The following is a 16,955-nucleotide window of genomic DNA, read 5'->3' on the forward strand; positions in this document are numbered from 1 at the left end:
TTTACAGAATTTTAAGGGGTCTAGATGACATCTGTCTTCAACACGGCTACCCGTCTGGAAATCATTTCAATTTGTATCTCTCCCATGTTTTCCCACCACTTCCTCCAACGTTTTCTTTTAAACCTGGGGAGTGGGGTACATTAAGGAGGAAAACATGTGATTAGTTGCACAATGCTGTTGGATCAGGAACCCTTCATCTGGAAGCACCCTTCGTCTCAACTCACCATCCGCAATACTGCCAACACATTGCAAAGGGGTTGTATATTGACCGGGATAAACCAACCAATTCTTTGACTGCAGGCTTCTAGTTTACTTTTAATCTGGTTATACAAATCCGCTGCAGTATACTCCATTGCTTGAATTATTCCCATACTGCAGGACAGCGGGCAGAGGAGCACTAGGAAAAACTCATTGCAGTTAAGGACTCGCTCCTATACATGTTTAGACAGGAAAAAAAGCCCTACAACTCACAGCATTCTTTTTTCTGTCTAAATGTGCATAGAATTGCTCAATCATCTGCAAACTAATCCAGAGTTACATTGATCTTTGGCTAATGTGCGTGGATCCATTACTGGGTTGCAGCAACCTAATCTAAGATGGGCAGCATAACCACTAAATAGACTGTACTACTACTAGTAGTAGTCTCAAAATACATATCTGTGCTGAAGCCCCATCACAGGTCTGTAAAAGCGGAAGACTACACACATCCTTCTCTACAACCATCAGGGCTGTGAAATCGTGTTTTTAAAATGCTACGATAGGCGTTACCCCCACCTGGCTTTCTGTTGGTGGGCGTTTGGGATTTCTAGGTAAAGAAGTCCCCCCACCCACCCCAAAAAACCCACATCCCAAGGGGTTGCAGCAAAAAGTGGTAAGAGTGGGGCTTGCAACAAAATGTTGCAGTGCCAAGTGCTCCTCTTCAGGGTTCCAGCCTGCCTCCTGCGTCCTTTTCCAGGATATTCCATTGCATTCTCTTCAGCCTCCCCCACCCCCGCTTTAAAGTTTTTTTATATTTCTGCAAACCTTAGGTCTAACCTGATCCTGCTGCTGCTTCCCGCCCGAGTAGGGGTGGTGCAGTTTTGGCTACTTAGGGGTCCATCCGGGGCGAACAAGCCAGTTCTATAGGACTGCCAGCCACCTCCTCCGAACCCCGCAAAGCCAGCAACAGAAAGCAAGGAAATTGTGAGCGTCACCCACGGCTTAGGGGGGGCTACCTTTTCTTTTTGGCCAGGAGCCCTGACTAGCCACGCAATAACTTGCCCAGAGTCTCTGTGCCCGCCTCCTTTCTGCTGATTGGCACGGCTGCAGGCCAATTGAAAACTAGGATTGCCTAACACACACACACTCATTTCGTTTGCTTTCTTGCACTAGCAGAAATCTCATTCACACGCCCACGCGCCCCTTTTAATTCAATTCAGCGGCGCTGATCCGTGAGACGAATACCTTTGTTAAAACCAACCCAAAGTCCACAAAAATGTGCAAGTTTCAGAGTTCCCCAGGACTCTTCATCAACAAAGCAAGTGCTAGACGAAATTTGCGAGCACACACCTGAGTCTGAGATGTGTTCTGTCTGGGAGACTTTTTTCATTTGGCCTGGAAATCCAAACCCTCCAGGCTCCAAATTAACCCAGTTATTGTGTGGGGAGGGCGATACCGCGCTTTGAAAAGGGAAATGCAGCGTGTGTGTTGGGGGGGAGTTGATTGCTGCTGTGGTAGTAGTAGTAGGAGCAGCAGCAGCGTGAGTAGGAATGGGTAATTAAGGGCGCAATCCTGAGCAAGTTTAGAAAAAGTCCTTCAACTCCCAGCATCCCCTGGCTGGGGAATGCTGGGAGTTGTAGGACTACCCCCCTATGTAAACATGCATAGGATTCCTCCCACCCACCTCTTTGCTTTGCGGCCATTGTAACAAACCAATTCGGCCCCATCGCTGCTTCCCCACGCGCCGCAGCAGGAAACTCTGGAAGGGACACTCCGCGCCTGCGCAGAGTTCAGCGTGCCGAACCCCTGGGTTTGGGATCAAAGTTTGGGCCCATCTAGCCCTGCCCGCCGCTCCCCACTTTGGAGTAAAGTCCACTGAACTTACTCCCGACTCCGAGTTGCATAGAATCGGATTGCCAACGTACCATCCGACGCAATTTTACCTGGGCATAAGACCCCTTAGCGTCACCGGAATTTATTTCTGAGTAAACGGGCGCGCCATGAAGAGATTCGCATGGAGCAGCTGCAACGCTGGTATGGAAGAGCGTCCTATTCCGTCCACACTCACACACACCAGACTTTTTGCATCGACTCTCCCCTCCTGCCCGTCCATTCCTTGGGCTCAAAATAGTGGTTTGGCCTCTCATTTGCTTCTTCTGCTTCCAGAAGTTTAAGAAGTTAGAGTTTAAGCAGTGATCCGAAGCTGAACGTTTGAGGAGTTACTAAAGAGAGGGCCTCTGAGCATGTGTAGAATACACTCGCCTCCGCTTCTTCAGGGGAGCAACCATTCAGGGCACGTGGCTATGCCGTCTGGCAGGACAAAACCTCAGAGTCCAATGAAAGGATTAAAGGAGACTCCTTTAAAAGCCAGGCTCAGAGTTACGAACCTCCATCGCCCAAACCAGGCTACCTGAGAATGCCAGATGATGCTGGACGACAAGAACAGGTGTGTCCTTTGTTGTTGTTTATTCGTTCAGTCGTTTCCGACTCTTCGTGACTTCATGGACCAGCCCACGCCAGAGCTTTCTGTCGGCTGCCGCCACCCCTGATCTTCCCAGAAACATCTGGCAGCGGCGGCTATATTGGAATCAGTCCGACCGACCCAGCAGCGTTCTTGCGGTTTGACGAAGGTGCCTCTGGCCACGTACAGAGCGCATCCCCCACTCAACCACTAGTCGCACTTCTTTCCAGAATAAAAGGCTTTCGAGACCCGTTGTGTGTCTCCGACGGCTCTGCGTTCGCTCCGGATTCTGCTGGGGATGCTGACCCAGAACGATACACGAGCAGAATGCTTCTGAGCGCGTGCAGAGCGCTGCTAGTACGAGACTGTCGGAGCCTCCCAAAGAGCTAACATGGATGGGGGTGCACTCGCGTGCGCGTGCAACAAGGTCTTTCCAGCAGCAGCCAGCCCGGGAAGCCCGAGCGCTGCCTCCGCCCGCCCCGCCGACCGCATTTCCCCAAATTATGCACCCAGGCGACGGCGCTGCGCGGCTGCAATGCGGGCTGCCGCCGGCAGAGGACGCAAGACGCGCCCCGCTCTCCCCGCCGCTTCCAGTTCGCTCCGACGTCACCGACGGCCATAAGCGGGCGGGTCAGAGACCGGTGAGCGGGCTCATTTGCATTTGGCTGACCGTGATGCATCGCGCGGAGGAAAGGCGCGTTTCCTCCGTGGGCTCCGCCGTGTTTTAGTCGGTGCCGGGGCGGGTCCGGCTCTAAACGCAGCGGCCCAGCGGCGGGCAGCCCGGTCGCAAGGTGGCCCCGCTCGAGCGCGCGGGTCACCGTAACCTCAGTGGCGGGCGCCGGTATTGGGGCTGGCCTCGTTCGGTTGGCCAAAGCATACTCTGGTTTCTCTTCAGATCGTATAAATCTTTCGCCTTTTACTAAAGATTTCCGTGGAGAGGAACATTTATGAGTTTTCAACTAATTTTTTGAGGCTCTGCTTCGGCAGGGCTACCTTTCACTGGTTAAAAAACAGATAAAACTTTTAATTTTGTTTATTTTACGTTCATGTTTTTAGAAGTTTTTCCCTTCCAATTCCCTTCACTCCCTTGCTGAATGTGCAAGGTTAGGGATGCTGGGTGTTGTAGTGAAAAACCTCTGGAGGACAGCAGGTTGGGTTGTCTCAGATTATAATTTTATTTATCTAGCACCATCGATGTACATGGTGCTGTACATAGCTTAGTATGAACAAGGCTAACATTTTCCTTTTAAAAAACAGAAAAACAATAGCTGTTCATTTGCCTTGTTTAGTTGTTAGGCATGTAGAAGAACTCACATGGAACACTGCTTTTGGTACTCTTGTTTTACATTTTAAGTAATACTTTTATTATTTATTTATTTATTTATTTAAGGATTTTTATGCCGCCATTCAGCCAAAAAAGGCTCTCACGGCGGCTTACAAAAGTATTTCTTGACAGTCCCTGCCCACAGGCTTACAATCTAAAAGACAGGACACAAAAGGAAAGGGGATTGGGAGGGTTACTTTTATAACCCTTATTTTACTGCAGCTGAATTTTAAGCCAATGTTGGTGTCATCGTGTGGGGTGTAAAAAACAGGATGTATGTTTGTAACTACAAGAAGAATGCAAAGAATGATTCAGTCTGTCCCTGGTAAAGGCCAGAACTTTTCTTCCTCTGCCCCTTTTATTTATTTATTTATTTATTTATTACATTTTTATATACCGCCCAATAGCCGAAGCTTTCTGGGCGGTTCACAAAAATTAAAACCATAATAAAACAACCAACAGTTTAAAAACACAAATACAAAAATACAGTATAAAAAGCACAACCAGGATAAAACCACGCAGCAAAAATTGAAATAAGGTTAAAATACAGAGTTAGAACAGTAAAATGTATGTTAAAATTAAGAGAATTAAAATCTGCTTAAAAACTGGTGGGAACTGGTCAAGTCCAAATGTCATTGTCCAGTCAAGTCCAATGGGGTTGCCCTCTCCCTGAAGGAGCAGGTTCAAGGCTTGGGGGTTCTCCTAGAACCATCTCTGTCATTTGAGGTCCAGGTGGCCTCGGTGGCACGGAGTGCCTTCTACCAACTCCGTTTGGCAGCCCAGCTACGCCCCTATCTGGACAGGGATAACCTGGCTTCAGTCGTCCTCCAAATTAGATTACTGCAACACACTCTACGTGGGGCAGCCTTTGAAGACGGTTCGGAAGCTGCAGCTTGTGCAAAATGCAGTGGCCAGATTGATAACCGGAACCAGAAGGTTCGAACATATAAGACCGATTCTGGCCCGCTTGCATTGGCTGCCTATACGTTCCGAGCCCAATTCAAGGTGCTGGTTTTAACCTATAAAGTCTTACACGGCTTGGGACTACAATACCTGACGGAACGCCTCTCCCGACATGAATCTACCCGTACACTGCGCTCAACATCTAAGGTCCTCCTCCAAATGCCTGCTCCGAGGGAAGCTTGGAGGATGGCAACAAGGGAGAGGGCCTTTTCAGTGGTGGCCCCCCAGTTCTGGAATGAGCTCCCTGATGAGTCTTGCCTGGCACCAGAGAGCTTTGGCTATTGGGCGGTATAAAAATATAATAAATAAATAAATAAATAAATAAATAAATAAATATTGTTATCTTTTCGGCGCCAGGTCAACACCTTTCTTTTCTCCCAGGCATTTAACAACATTTAACAACATATGCTAAGTTTGTTTTTTAATGGACCCCAGAACTGTCATTGTTTAAAATGGATACTGTTTTACACTTGTTTTTATATTTTGATGGTTTTAAATTTGTATACTTTTTCATGTTCCCTGTTTTAAATTTCGTAAACAACCCAGAGAGCTTCGGTTATGGGGCGGTATATACATTCAATAAATAAATATAAATAAATAAATTGTAAAACCTTCGTGCTGGGCAATTGTTTGCCTTTGACTAAAGATTCATTTATTTGGATTGCCATGGAGGTTAACATTTATAAGTGCTAAGGTGTTGTTTTTTGGCGGGGCAGAGTGGGAGGTCTTGCTTTTTTGAACAGTCCTTTTCTGGTTTAAAAATAACATCACGGAGCTATGCTAGGCAAGTCTACTCAGAAGTAAGCACCATTGAGTTCAAAGTGTCTTATTTATTTATTTATTTATTACACTTTTATACCGCCCAATAGCCGAAGCTCTCTGGGCGGTTCACAAAAATTAACTTACTTCCAGGTAAGTGTGTATAGGATTGCAGCCTTACATAGAGTTGCAGTGCACTTTTCTCTCCAGGTTTTATTTCATGCGCTGCTTTCTGTGAAGTCTGTAAAAAGACAGAGAAGGCAGAAGGTAGTTCTAGAGCTATTGATAGATCTCTGGGTGACTTGAAAATAGATTTTTTCTACTTTCTCAGGAATTGGCAGAACTAGAGAAGGCTCTCAATGGCTGCTAGTCCTCATGGCTGTGTGTTCTCTCCTGTATCAGAGGCAAGTATGTCCAGATGCATTTTATTTATTTATTTATTTATTTATTTATTTATTGCATTTTTATACTGCCTATCAGCTGAAGCTCCCTGGGCAGTGCACAATTAAAAAAACATAAAACACAAGTATAAATTTAAAACATTAAAAGTTTAATAAGCAATATAAAACCAGCTACATTAAAGACCAGGGGAAGCCTGTGTAAAAAGGTATGTCTTCAGGAGATGTTTAAGGCATTCAGGATGCAGCTGGACAGCTATCCGATAGGGATGCATTAAGGTGGATTCCTGCATTGAGCAGGGGGTTGGACTCGATGGCCTTATGGGCCCCTTCCAACTCTACTATTCTATGATTCTAGGCCTATATATGCCAGTTGCAAGGGAACACAATGAGGAGGCTGCTGTTGCGTTCATGTCCTGCCTGTGGGTTTACCATGGGCAGCCGGTTGGCCACTGTGTGAACAGAAGGCTGGACAAGATGGACCCTTGTTCTGATCCAACAAGGCTCTTCTTATGTTCTTAGGATTATTCAGGGAGGATGTGGAGGAGGGGCCCAGATGATGACTGTAGGGTCCAGATAGGTGAATATGGAAGAAGACTTTCTTTCAGGTTACCTGCTGGCCCCAAGTTGCTTAGGGCTTTAATTTTTTTTTTTTCAAAGCATGTTAAATTTGGTCTGGAAGAAGCATCTGGACAAGCATCTGTCAGGGATGCTTTAGGGTGGATTCCTGCATTGAGCAGGGGGTTGGACTCGATGGCCTTGTAGGCCCCTTCCAACTCTACTAGTCTATGATTCTATGATTCTATGAAGCCAGCAGCTAGTCCAAATGTCAACGTACGGGCATAATATGAACCTGTTGCCCTGTCTCAGCTGCCTCCAGGGTGGATAAAAATCAATGATTTAAAATAAATAAATAAAAAAAATCAGATTTTTAAAATTTAAATCAGATTTTTTAAAATAAAATGCTTTTTGAGGAAAAATCTATCTAAAGATAGTTTTCTATTTAAGATACTTTTTGTATCTTAATAAAACTGTTTAAATTTTTTGGTAAATGAATTCCATTCATCCATTCACAATGTTATGCTATTCCAGAGGTTTCTGTAAGATTATTTTTCTCCTTCCAATAAAGTACAGCTGAAAAGTTGTCCAAATATGAATGATTAACCTATTAAACTGGAGATAGTTCACTTCGCAATAATTTCATAATTATCTATCTATGATGTGTTTCTAATAGTATAACCCAATCAGTATTTTTTATATATATAACTGTAAAACTAATCTGAAAAGTTGCTATTCTAAAAATGAATCTTGGACTAGTAGAGTTGGAAGGGGCCTACAAGGCCATCGAGTCCAACCCCCTGCTCAATGTAGGAATCCACCTTAAAACATCCCTGACAGATGGTTGTCCAGCTGCCTCTTGAAGGCCTCCAGTGTGGGAGAGCCCACCACCTCCCTAGGTAACTGATGTATAGGCATTAGAACAGATTGTTATGTGTGATGAATATGCATTGGCAATATTTATTTCCTCTGTAATTTGGTGTACATTATCAATTGAGCCTTCTGTTCATATTTATTACTACTATTAATAATAATAATAATAATAATTTCTTACCCACCTCTCCCTGTGGATTGAGGCAGAGGACAACATTAGCTACAAATACATTAAACTGATTAAAATATATAAAACTAATACAGGGTTAAAATAACAGTCAAATAAGTTAAAATTCAACTGAGTAGGCAAAGAACTTTTCCTGTTTGAGTTATAAAACATTCTGGGTTTGTTTGTTCTTTACAGGAAAATGTTAGGGGAGTTTATACTGGTTCCCCAACTCTATGCCTTCCAAATGTTTTGTATGGTGGCAGGGAAAGGTGAGAGTTAGAAATAAATAAAATCTAGATAAGTGATATCATAAAATAACGTTGATAAACTCACAGACCAGGAATAAAGAAATAAAAGATAATAAGTGGTAAACCATGAAAAGAGAAAATGAATTCAGATCTATTTTTTAACCAGTGAAAGGTAGCCCTGCCAAAGCAGAGCCTCAAAAAATTAGTTGAAAATTCATAAATGTTCCTCTCCACGGAAATCTTTAGTAAAAGGCGAAAGATTTATACGATCTGAAGAGAAACCAGAGTATGCTTTGGCCAAGCGAACGAGGCCAGCCCCAATACCGGCGCCCGCCATTGAGGTTACGGTGACCCGCGCGCTCGAGTGGGGCCACCTTGCGACCGGGCTGCCCGCCGCTGGGCCGCTGCTTTTAGAGCCGGACCCGCCCCGGCACCGACTAAAACACGGCGGAGCCCACGGAGGAAACGCGCCTTTCCTCCGCGCAATGCATCACGGTCAGCCAAATGCAAATGAGCCCGCTCACCGGTCTCTGACCCGCCCGCTTATGGCTGTGGGTGACGTCTGAGTGAGCTGGAGGCGGCGGGGAGAGCGGGGCGGCATAATTTCATAATTATCTATCTATGATGTATTTCTAATAGTATAAGCAAATCAGTATTTTTTTGATATAACTGTAAAACTAATCTGAAAAGTTGCTATTCTAAAAATGAAACCTTCATCTGGTTGTAAATATTAAGATTATAACAGCAAGAATGAGTCTTTGGTAATTCTGAGTTGTGTCAAATATTTATTTATTTTATTTATTTATTTATTTATCATACTTATACCCCCCTCCTCAGCCAAAAAAGGCTCTCAGAGCGGCTTACACTTAGGAAAAAAGACAGTCCCTGCCCTCAGGCTTACAATCTAACAAAGACATGACACACAAGGAAAAGGAGTCAAGGAGGGAGGGAGGGAGGAGAGAGAAACAGAGAGAGAGAGAGAGAGAGAGAGAGAGAGAGTCCAGCAGGAGCAGGCCCCGATGTTACTTCTGCCTGCTCCTGTCCCCTCGGTCCTTCTTCTTCCCCACAGGGCCAAGATGGCAGTTTGCCCTGTGGGGGGGGGAAGAGTCCAGCAGGAGCAGGCCCGGATGTTCGATGTTACTTCTGCCTGCTCCTGTCCCCTCGGTCCTTCTTCTTCCCTACAGGGCCAAGATGGCAGTTTGCCCTGTGGTGGGGGGGGGGGAAGAGTCCAGCAGGAGCAGGCCCCGATGTTACTTCTGCCTACTCCTGTCCCCTCGGTCCTTCTTCTTCCCCACAGGGCCAAGATGGCAGTTTGCCCTGTGGGGGGGGGGAAGAGTCCAGCAGGAGCAGGCCCCGATGTTACTTCTGCCTGCTCCTGTCCCCTCGGTCCTTCTTCCCCACAGGGCCAAGATGGCAGTTTGCCCTGTGGGGGGGGAAGAGTCCAGCAGGAGCAGGCCCGGATGTTCGATGTTACTTCTGCCTGCTCCTGTCCCCTCGGTCCTTCTTCTTCCCCACAGGGCCAAGATGGCAGTTTGCCCTGTGGGGGGGGGGGAAGAGTCCAGCAGGAGCAGGCCCCGATGTTACTTCTGCCTGCTCCTGTCCCCTCGGTCCTTCTTCCCCACAGGGCCAAGATGGCAGTTTGCCCTGTGGGGGGGGGAAGAGTCCAGCAGGAGCAGGCCCGGATGTTCGATGTTACTTCTGCCTGCTCCTGTCCCCTCGGTCCTTCTTCTTCCCTACAGGGCCAAGATGGCAGTTTGCCCTGTGGGGGGGGGGGAAGAGTCCAGCAGGAGCAGGCCCCGATGTTACTTCTGCCTGCTCCTGTCCCCTCGGTCCTTCTTCTTCCCCACAGGGCCAAGATGGCAGTTTGCCCTGTGGGGGGGGGGAAGAGTCCAGCAGGAGCAGGCCCCGATGTTACTTCTGCCTGCTCCTGTCCCCTCGGTCCTTCTTCTTCCCCACAGGGCCAAGATGGCAGTTTGCCCTGTGGGGGGGGGAAGAGTCCAGCAGGAGCAGGCCCCGATGTTACTTCTGCCTGCTCCTGTCCCCTCGCTCCTTCTTCTTCCCCACAGGGCCAAGATGGCAGTTTGCCCTGTGGGGGGGGGGGAAGAGTCCAGCAGGAGCAGGCCCCGATGTTACTTCTGCCTGCTCCTGTCGCCTCAGTCCTTCTTCTTCCCCACAGGGCCAAGATGGCAGTTTGCCCTGTGGGGGGGGGGAAAGAGTCCAGCAGGAGCAGGCCCGGATGTTCGATGTTACTTCTGCCTGCTCCTGTCCCCTCGGTCCTTCTTCTTCCCTACAGGGCCAAGATGGCAGTTTGCCCTGTGGGGGGGGGGGAAGAGTCCAGCAGGAGCAGGCCCGGATGTTCGATGTTACTTCTGCCTGCTCCTGTCCCCTCGGTCCTTCTTCTTCCCTACAGGGCCAAGATGGCAGTTTGCCCTGTGGGGGGGGGGGAAGAGTCCAGCAGGAGCAGGCCCCGATGTTACTTCTGCCTGCTCCTGTCCCCTCGGTCCTTCTTCTTCCCTACAGGGCCAAGATGGCAGTTTGCCCTGTGGGGGGGGGGGAAGAGTCCAGCAGGAGCAGGCCCCGATGTTACTTCTGCCTGCTCCTGTCCCCTCGGTCCTTCTTCTTCCCCACAGGGCCAAGATGGCAGTTTGCCCTGTGGGGGGGGGGAAGAGTCCAGCAGGAGCAGGCCCCGATGTTACTTCTGCCTGCTCCTGTCCCCTCGGTCCTTCTTCTTCCCCACAGGGCCAAGATGGCAGTTTGCCCTGTGGGGGGGGGAAGAGTCCAGCAGGAGCAGGCCCCGATGTTACTTCTGCCTGCTCCTGTCCCCTCGGTCCTTCTTCTTCCCCACAGGGCCAAGATGGCAGTTTGCCCTGTGGGGGGGGGGAAGAGTCCAGCAGGAGCAGGCCCCGATGTTACTTCTGCCTGCTCCTGTCGCCTCAGTCCTTCTTCTTCCCCACAGGGCCAAGATGGCAGTTTGCCCTGTGGGGGGGGGGGAAAGAGTCCAGCAGGAGCAGGCCCGGATGTTCGATGTTACTTCTGCCTGCTCCTGTCCCCTCGGTCCTTCTTCTTCCCTACAGGGCCAAGATGGCAGTTTGCCCTGTGGGGGGGGGGAAGAGTCCAGCAGGAGCAGGCCCGGATGTTCGATGTTACTTCTGCCTGCTCCTGTCCCCTCGGTCCTTCTTCTTCCCTACAGGGCCAAGATGGCAGTTTGCCCTGTGGGGGGGGGGGGAAGAGTCCAGCAGGAGCAGGCCCCGATGTTACTTCTGCCTGCTCCTGTCCCCTCGGTCCTTCTTCTTCCCCACAGGGCCAAGATGGCAGTTTGCCCTGTGGGGGGGGGAAGAGTCCAGCAGGAGCAGGCCCCAATGTTACTTCTGCCTGCTCCTGTCCCCTCGGTCCTTCTTCTTCCCCACAGGGCCAAGATGGCAGTTTGCCCTGTGTGGGGGGGAAGAGTCCAGCAGGAGCAGGCCCGGATGTTCGATGTTACTTCTGCCTGCTCCTGTCCCCTCGGTCCTTCTTCTTCCCTACAGGGCCAAGATGGCAGTTTGCCCTGTGGGGGGGGGAAGAGTCCAGCAGGAGCAGGCCCCGAAGTTACTTCTGCCTGCTCCTGTCCCCTCGGTCCTTCTTCTTCCCCACAGGGCCAAGATGGCAGTTTGCCCTGTGGGGGGGGGGAAGAGTCCAGCAGGAGCAGGCCCCGATGTTACTTCTGCCTGCTCCTGTCCCCTCGGTCCTTCTTCTTCCCCACAGGGCCAAGATGGCAGTTTGCCCTGTGTGGGGGGGAAGAGTCCAGCAGGAGCAGGCCCGGATGTTCGATGTTACTTCTGCCTGCTCCTGTCCCCTCGGTCCTTCTTCTTCCCTACAGGGCCAAGATGGCAGTTTGCCCTGTGGGGGGGGGGAAGAGTCCAGCAGGAGCAGGCCCCGATGTTACTTCTGCCTGCTCCTGTCCCCTCGGTCCTTCTTCTTCCCCACAGGGCCAAGATGGCAGTTTGCCCTGTGGGGGGGGGGAAGAGTCCAGCAGGAGCAGGCCCCGATGTTACTTCTGCCTGCTCCTGTCCCCTCAGTCCTTCTTCTTCCCCACAGGGCCAAGATGGCAGTTTGCCCTGTGGGGGGGGGGGAAAGAGTCCAGCAGGAGCAGGCCCCGATGTTCGATGTTACTTCTGCCTGCTCCTGTCCCCTCGGTCCTTCTTCTTCCCCACAGGGCCAAGATGGCAGTTTGCCCTGTGGGGGGGGGGAAGAGTCCAGCAGGAGCAGGCCCCGATGTTACTTCTGCCTGCTCCTGTCGCCTCAGTCCTTCTTCTTCCCCACAGGGCCAAGATGGCAGTTTGCCCTGTGGGGGGGGGGGGAAGAGTCCAGCAGGAGCAGGCCCGGATGTTCGATGTTACTTCTGCCTGCTCCTGTCCCCTCGGTCCTTCTTCTTCCCTACAGGGCCAAGATGGCAGTTTGCCCTGTGGGGGGGGGGAAGAGTCTAGCAGGAGCAGGCCCCGATGTTACTTCTGCCTGCTCCTGTCCCCTCGGTCCTTCTTCTTCCCCACAGGGCCAAGATGGCAGTTTGACCTGTGGGGGGGGGGGGGAGAGTCCAGCAGGAGCAGGCCCCGATGTTACTTCTGCCTGCTCCTGTCCCCTCGGTCCTTCTCCTTCCCCACAGGGCCAAGATGGCAGTTTGCCCTGTGGGGGGGGGGGGAAGAGTCCAGCAGGAGCAGGCCCGGATGTTCGATGTTACTTCTGCCTGCTCCTGTCCCCTCGGTCCTTCTTCTTCCCTACAGGGCCAAGATGGCAGTTTGCCCTGTGGGGGGGGGGGAAGAGTCCAGCAGGAGCAGGCCCCGATGTTACTTCTGCCTGCTCCTGTCCCCTCGGTCCTTCTTCTTCCCCACAGGGCCAAGATGGCAGTTTGCCCTGTGGGGGGGGGGGAAGAGTCCAGCAGGAGCAGGCCCCGATGTTACTTCTGCCTGCTCCTGTCCCCTCGGTCCTTCTTCTTCCCCACAGGGCCAAGATGGCAGTTTGCCCTGTGTGGGGGGGAAGAGTCCAGCAGGAGCAGGCCCGGATGTTCGATGTTACTTCTGCCTGCTCCTGTCCCCTCGGTGCTTCTTCTTCCCTACAGGGCCAAGATGGCAGTTTGCCCTGTGGGGGGGGGAGAAGAGTCCAGCAGGAGCAGGCCCCGATGTTACTTCTGCCTGCTCCTGTCCCCTCGGTCCTTCTTCTTCCCCACAGGGCCAAGATGGCAGTTTGCCCTGTGGGGGGGGGGAAGAGTCCAGCAGGAGCAGGCCCCGATGTTACTTCTGCCTGCTCCTGTCCCCTCGGTCCTTCTTCTTCCCCACAGGGCCAAGATGGCAGTTTGCCCTGTGTGTGTGGGGGGGAAGAGTCCAGCAGGAGCAGGCCCCGATGTTACTTCTGCCTGCTCCAGTCCCCTCAGTCCTTCTTCTTCCCCACAGGGCCAAGATGGCAGTTTGCCCTGTGGGGGGGGGGAAAGAGTCCAGCAGGAGCAGGCCCCGATGTTCGATGTTACTTCTGCCTGCTCCTGTCCCCTCGGTCCTTCTTCTTCCCTACAGGGCCAAGATGGCAGTTTGCCCTGTGGGGAGGGGAAGAGTCCAGCAGGAGCAGGCCCCGATGTTACTTCTGCCTGCTCCTGTCCCCTCGGTCCTTCTTCTTCCCCACAGGGCCAAGATGGCAGTTTGCCCTGTGGGGGGGGAAGAGTCCAGCAGGAGCAGGCCCGGATGTTCGATGTTACTTCTGCCTGCTCCTGTCCCCTTGGTCCTTCTTCTTCCCTACAGGGCCAAGATGGCAGTTTGCCCTGTGGGGGGGGGAAGAGTCCAGCAGGAGCAGGCCCCGATGTTACTTCTGCCTGCTCCTGTCCCCTCAGTCCTTCTTCTTCCCCACAGGGCCAAGATGGCAGTTTGACCTGTGGGGGGGGGTGAAGAGTCCAGCAGGAGCAGGCCCCGATGTTACTTCTGCCTGCTCCTGTCCCCTCAGTCCTTCTTCTTCCCCACAGGGCCAAGATGGCAGTTTGCCCTGTGTGGGGGGGGAAAGAGTCCAGCAGGAGCAAGCCCCGATGTTACTTCTGCCTGCTCCTGTCGCCTCAGTCCTTCTTCTTCCCCACTGGGCCAAGATGGCAGTTTGCCCTGTGGGGGGGGGGGGGAAGAGTCCAGCAGGAGCAGGCCCGGATGTTCGATGTTACTTCTGCCTGCTCCTGTCCCCTCGGTCCTTCTTCTTCCCCACAGGGCCAAGATGGCAGTTTGCCCTGTGGGGGGGGGGGAAAGAGTCCAGCAGGAGCAGGTCCGGATGTTCGATGTTACTTCTGCCTGCTCCTGTCCCCTCGGTCCTTCTTCTTTCCTACAGGGCCAAGATGGCAGTTTGTCCTGTGGGGGGGGGAAGAGTCCAGCAGGAGCAGGCCCCGATGTTACTTCTGCCTGCTCCTGTCCCCTCGGTCCTTCTTCTTCCCCACAGGGCCAAGATGGCAGTTTGCCCTGTGGGGGGGGGGAAGAGTCCAGCAGGAGCAGGCCCGGATGTTCGATGTTACTTCTGCCTGCTCCTGTCCCCTTGGTCCTTCTTCTTCCCTACAGGGCCAAGATGGCAGTTTGCCCTGTGGGGGGGGGGAAGAGTCCAGCAGGAGCAGGCCCCGATGTTACTTCTGCCTGCTCCTGTCCCCTCGGTCCTTCTTCTTCCCCACAGGGCCAAGATGGCAGTTTGCCCTGTGGGGGGGGGGAAGAGTCCAGCAGGAGCAGGCCCCAATGTTACTTCTGCCTGCTCCTGTCCCCTCGGTCCTTCTTCTTCCCCACAGGGCCAAGATGGCAGTTTGCCCTGTGTGGGGGGGAAGAGTCCAGCAGGAGCAGGCCCGGATGTTCGATGTTACTTCTGCCTGCTCCTGTCCCCTCGGTCCTTCTTCTTCCCTACAGGGCCAAGATGGCAGTTTGCCCTGTGGGGGGGGGGAAGAGTCCAGCAGGAGCAGGCCCCGAAGTTACTTCTGCCTGCTCCTGTCCCCTCGGTCCTTCTTCTTCCCCACAGGGCCAAGATGGCAGTTTGCCCTGTGGGGGGGGGGAAGAGTCCAGCAGGAGCAGGCCCCGATGTTACTTCTGCCTGCTCCTGTCCCCTCGGTCCTTCTTCTTCCCCACAGGGCCAAGATGGCAGTTTGCCCTGTGTGGGGGGGAAGAGTCCAGCAGGAGCAGGCCCGGATGTTCGATGTTACTTCTGCCTGCTCCTGTCCCCTCGGTCCTTCTTCTTCCCTACAGGGCCAAGATGGCAGTTTGCCCTGTGGGGGGGGGGAAGAGTCCAGCAGGAGCAGGCCCCGATGTTACTTCTGCCTGCTCCTGTCCCCTCGGTCCTTCTTCTTCCCCACAGGGCCAAGATGGCAGTTTGCCCTGTGGGGGGGGGGGGGAAGAGTCCAGCAGGAGCAGGCCCCGATGTTACTTCTGCCTGCTCCTGTCCCCTCAGTCCTTCTTCTTCCCCACAGGGCCAAGATGGCAGTTTGCCCTGTGGGGGGGGGAAAGAGTCCAGCAGGAGCAGGCCCCGATGTTCGATGTTACTTCTGCCTGCTCCTGTCCCCTCGGTCCTTCTTCTTCCCCACAGGGCCAAGATGGCAGTTTGCCCTGTGGGGGGGGGAAGAGTCCAGCAGGAGCAGGCCCCGATGTTACTTCTGCCTGCTCCTGTCGCCTCAGTCCTTCTTCTTCCCCACAGGGCCAAGATGGCAGTTTGCCCTGTGGGGGGGGGGAAAGAGTCCAGCAGGAGCAGGCCCGGATGTTCGATGTTACTTCTGCCTGCTCCTGTCCCCTCGGTCCTTCTTCTTCCCTACAGGGCCAAGATGGCAGTTTGCCCTGTGGGGGGGGGAAGAGTCTAGCAGGAGCAGGCCCCGATGTTACTTCTGCCTGCTCCTGTCCCCTCGGTCCTTCTTCTTCCCCACAGGGCCAAGATGGCAGTTTGACCTGTGGGGGGGGGAGAGTCCAGCAGGAGCAGGCCCCGATGTTACTTCTGCCTGCTCCTGTCCCCTCGGTCCTTCTCCTTCCCCACAGGGCCAAGATGGCAGTTTGCCCTGTGGGGGGGGGGAAGAGTCCAGCAGGAGCAGGCCCGGATGTTCGATGTTACTTCTGCCTGCTCCTGTCCCCTCGGTCCTTCTTCTTCCCTACAGGGCCAAGATGGCAGTTTGCCCTGTGGGGGGGGGGGGAAGAGTCCAGCAGGAGCAGGCCCCGATGTTACTTCTGCCTGCTCCTGTCCCCTCGGTCCTTCTTCTTCCCCACAGGGCCAAGATGGCAGTTTGCCCTGTGGGGGGGGGGAAGAGTCCAGCAGGAGCAGGCCCCGATGTTACTTCTGCCTGCTCCTGTCCCCTCGGTCCTTCTTCTTCCCCACAGGGCCAAGATGGCAGTTTGCCCTGTGTGGGGGGGAAGAGTCCAGCAGGAGCAGGCCCGGATGTTCGATGTTACTTCTGCCTGCTCCTGTCCCCTCGGTGCTTCTTCTTCCCTACAGGGCCAAGATGGCAGTTTGCCCTGTGGGGGGGGGAAGAGTCCAGCAGGAGCAGGCCCCGATGTTACTTCTGCCTGCTCCTGTCCCCTCGGTCCTTCTTCTTCCCCACAGGGCCAAGATGGCAGTTTGCCCTGTGGGGGGGGGAAGAGTCCAGCAGGAGCAGGCCCCGATGTTACTTCTGCCTGCTCCTGTCCCCTCGATCCTTCTTCTTCCCCACAGGGCCAAGATGGCAGTTTGCCCTGTGTGTGTGGGGGGGAAGAGTCCAGCAGGAGCAGGCCCCGATGTTACTTCTGCCTGCTCCAGTCCCCTCAGTCCTTCTTCTTCCCCACAGGGCCAAGATGGCAGTTTGCCCTGTGGGGGGGGGGAAAGAGTCCAGCAGGAGCAGGCCCCGATGTTCGATGTTACTTCTGCCTGCTCCTGTCCCCTCGGTCCTTCTTCTTCCCTACAGGGCCAAGATGGCAGTTTGCCCTGTGGGGAGGGGAAGAGTCCAGCAGGAGCAGGCCCCGATGTTACTTCTGCCTGCTCCTGTCCCCTCGGTCCTTCTTCTTCCCCACAGGGCCAA

The 16,955-nt window shown here is 53.0% G+C and overlaps 2 non-coding genes across 2 annotated transcripts; one reads left to right on the forward strand and one right to left on the reverse strand.

Annotated features, from left to right (window-relative positions):
* The first annotated feature begins 3,534 nt into the window (after positions 1 to 3,534).
* LOC134413466 (U5 spliceosomal RNA) lies at positions 3,535 to 3,650 on the forward strand. Its single transcript, XR_010026479.1, has one exon. It is a non-coding gene; the product is annotated as a U5 spliceosomal RNA (small nuclear RNA).
* Positions 3,651 to 8,125: 4,475 nt separating this feature from the next.
* LOC134413470 (U5 spliceosomal RNA) lies at positions 8,126 to 8,241 on the reverse strand. Its single transcript, XR_010026483.1, has one exon. It is a non-coding gene; the product is annotated as a U5 spliceosomal RNA (small nuclear RNA).
* Between the last annotated feature and the right edge of the window lie 8,714 nt (positions 8,242 to 16,955).

The sequence above is a fragment of the Elgaria multicarinata genome, chromosome 1, assembly GCF_023053635.1.
Source record: "Elgaria multicarinata webbii isolate HBS135686 ecotype San Diego chromosome 1, rElgMul1.1.pri, whole genome shotgun sequence".
Taxonomy (NCBI): domain Eukaryota; kingdom Metazoa; phylum Chordata; class Lepidosauria; order Squamata; family Anguidae; genus Elgaria; species Elgaria multicarinata.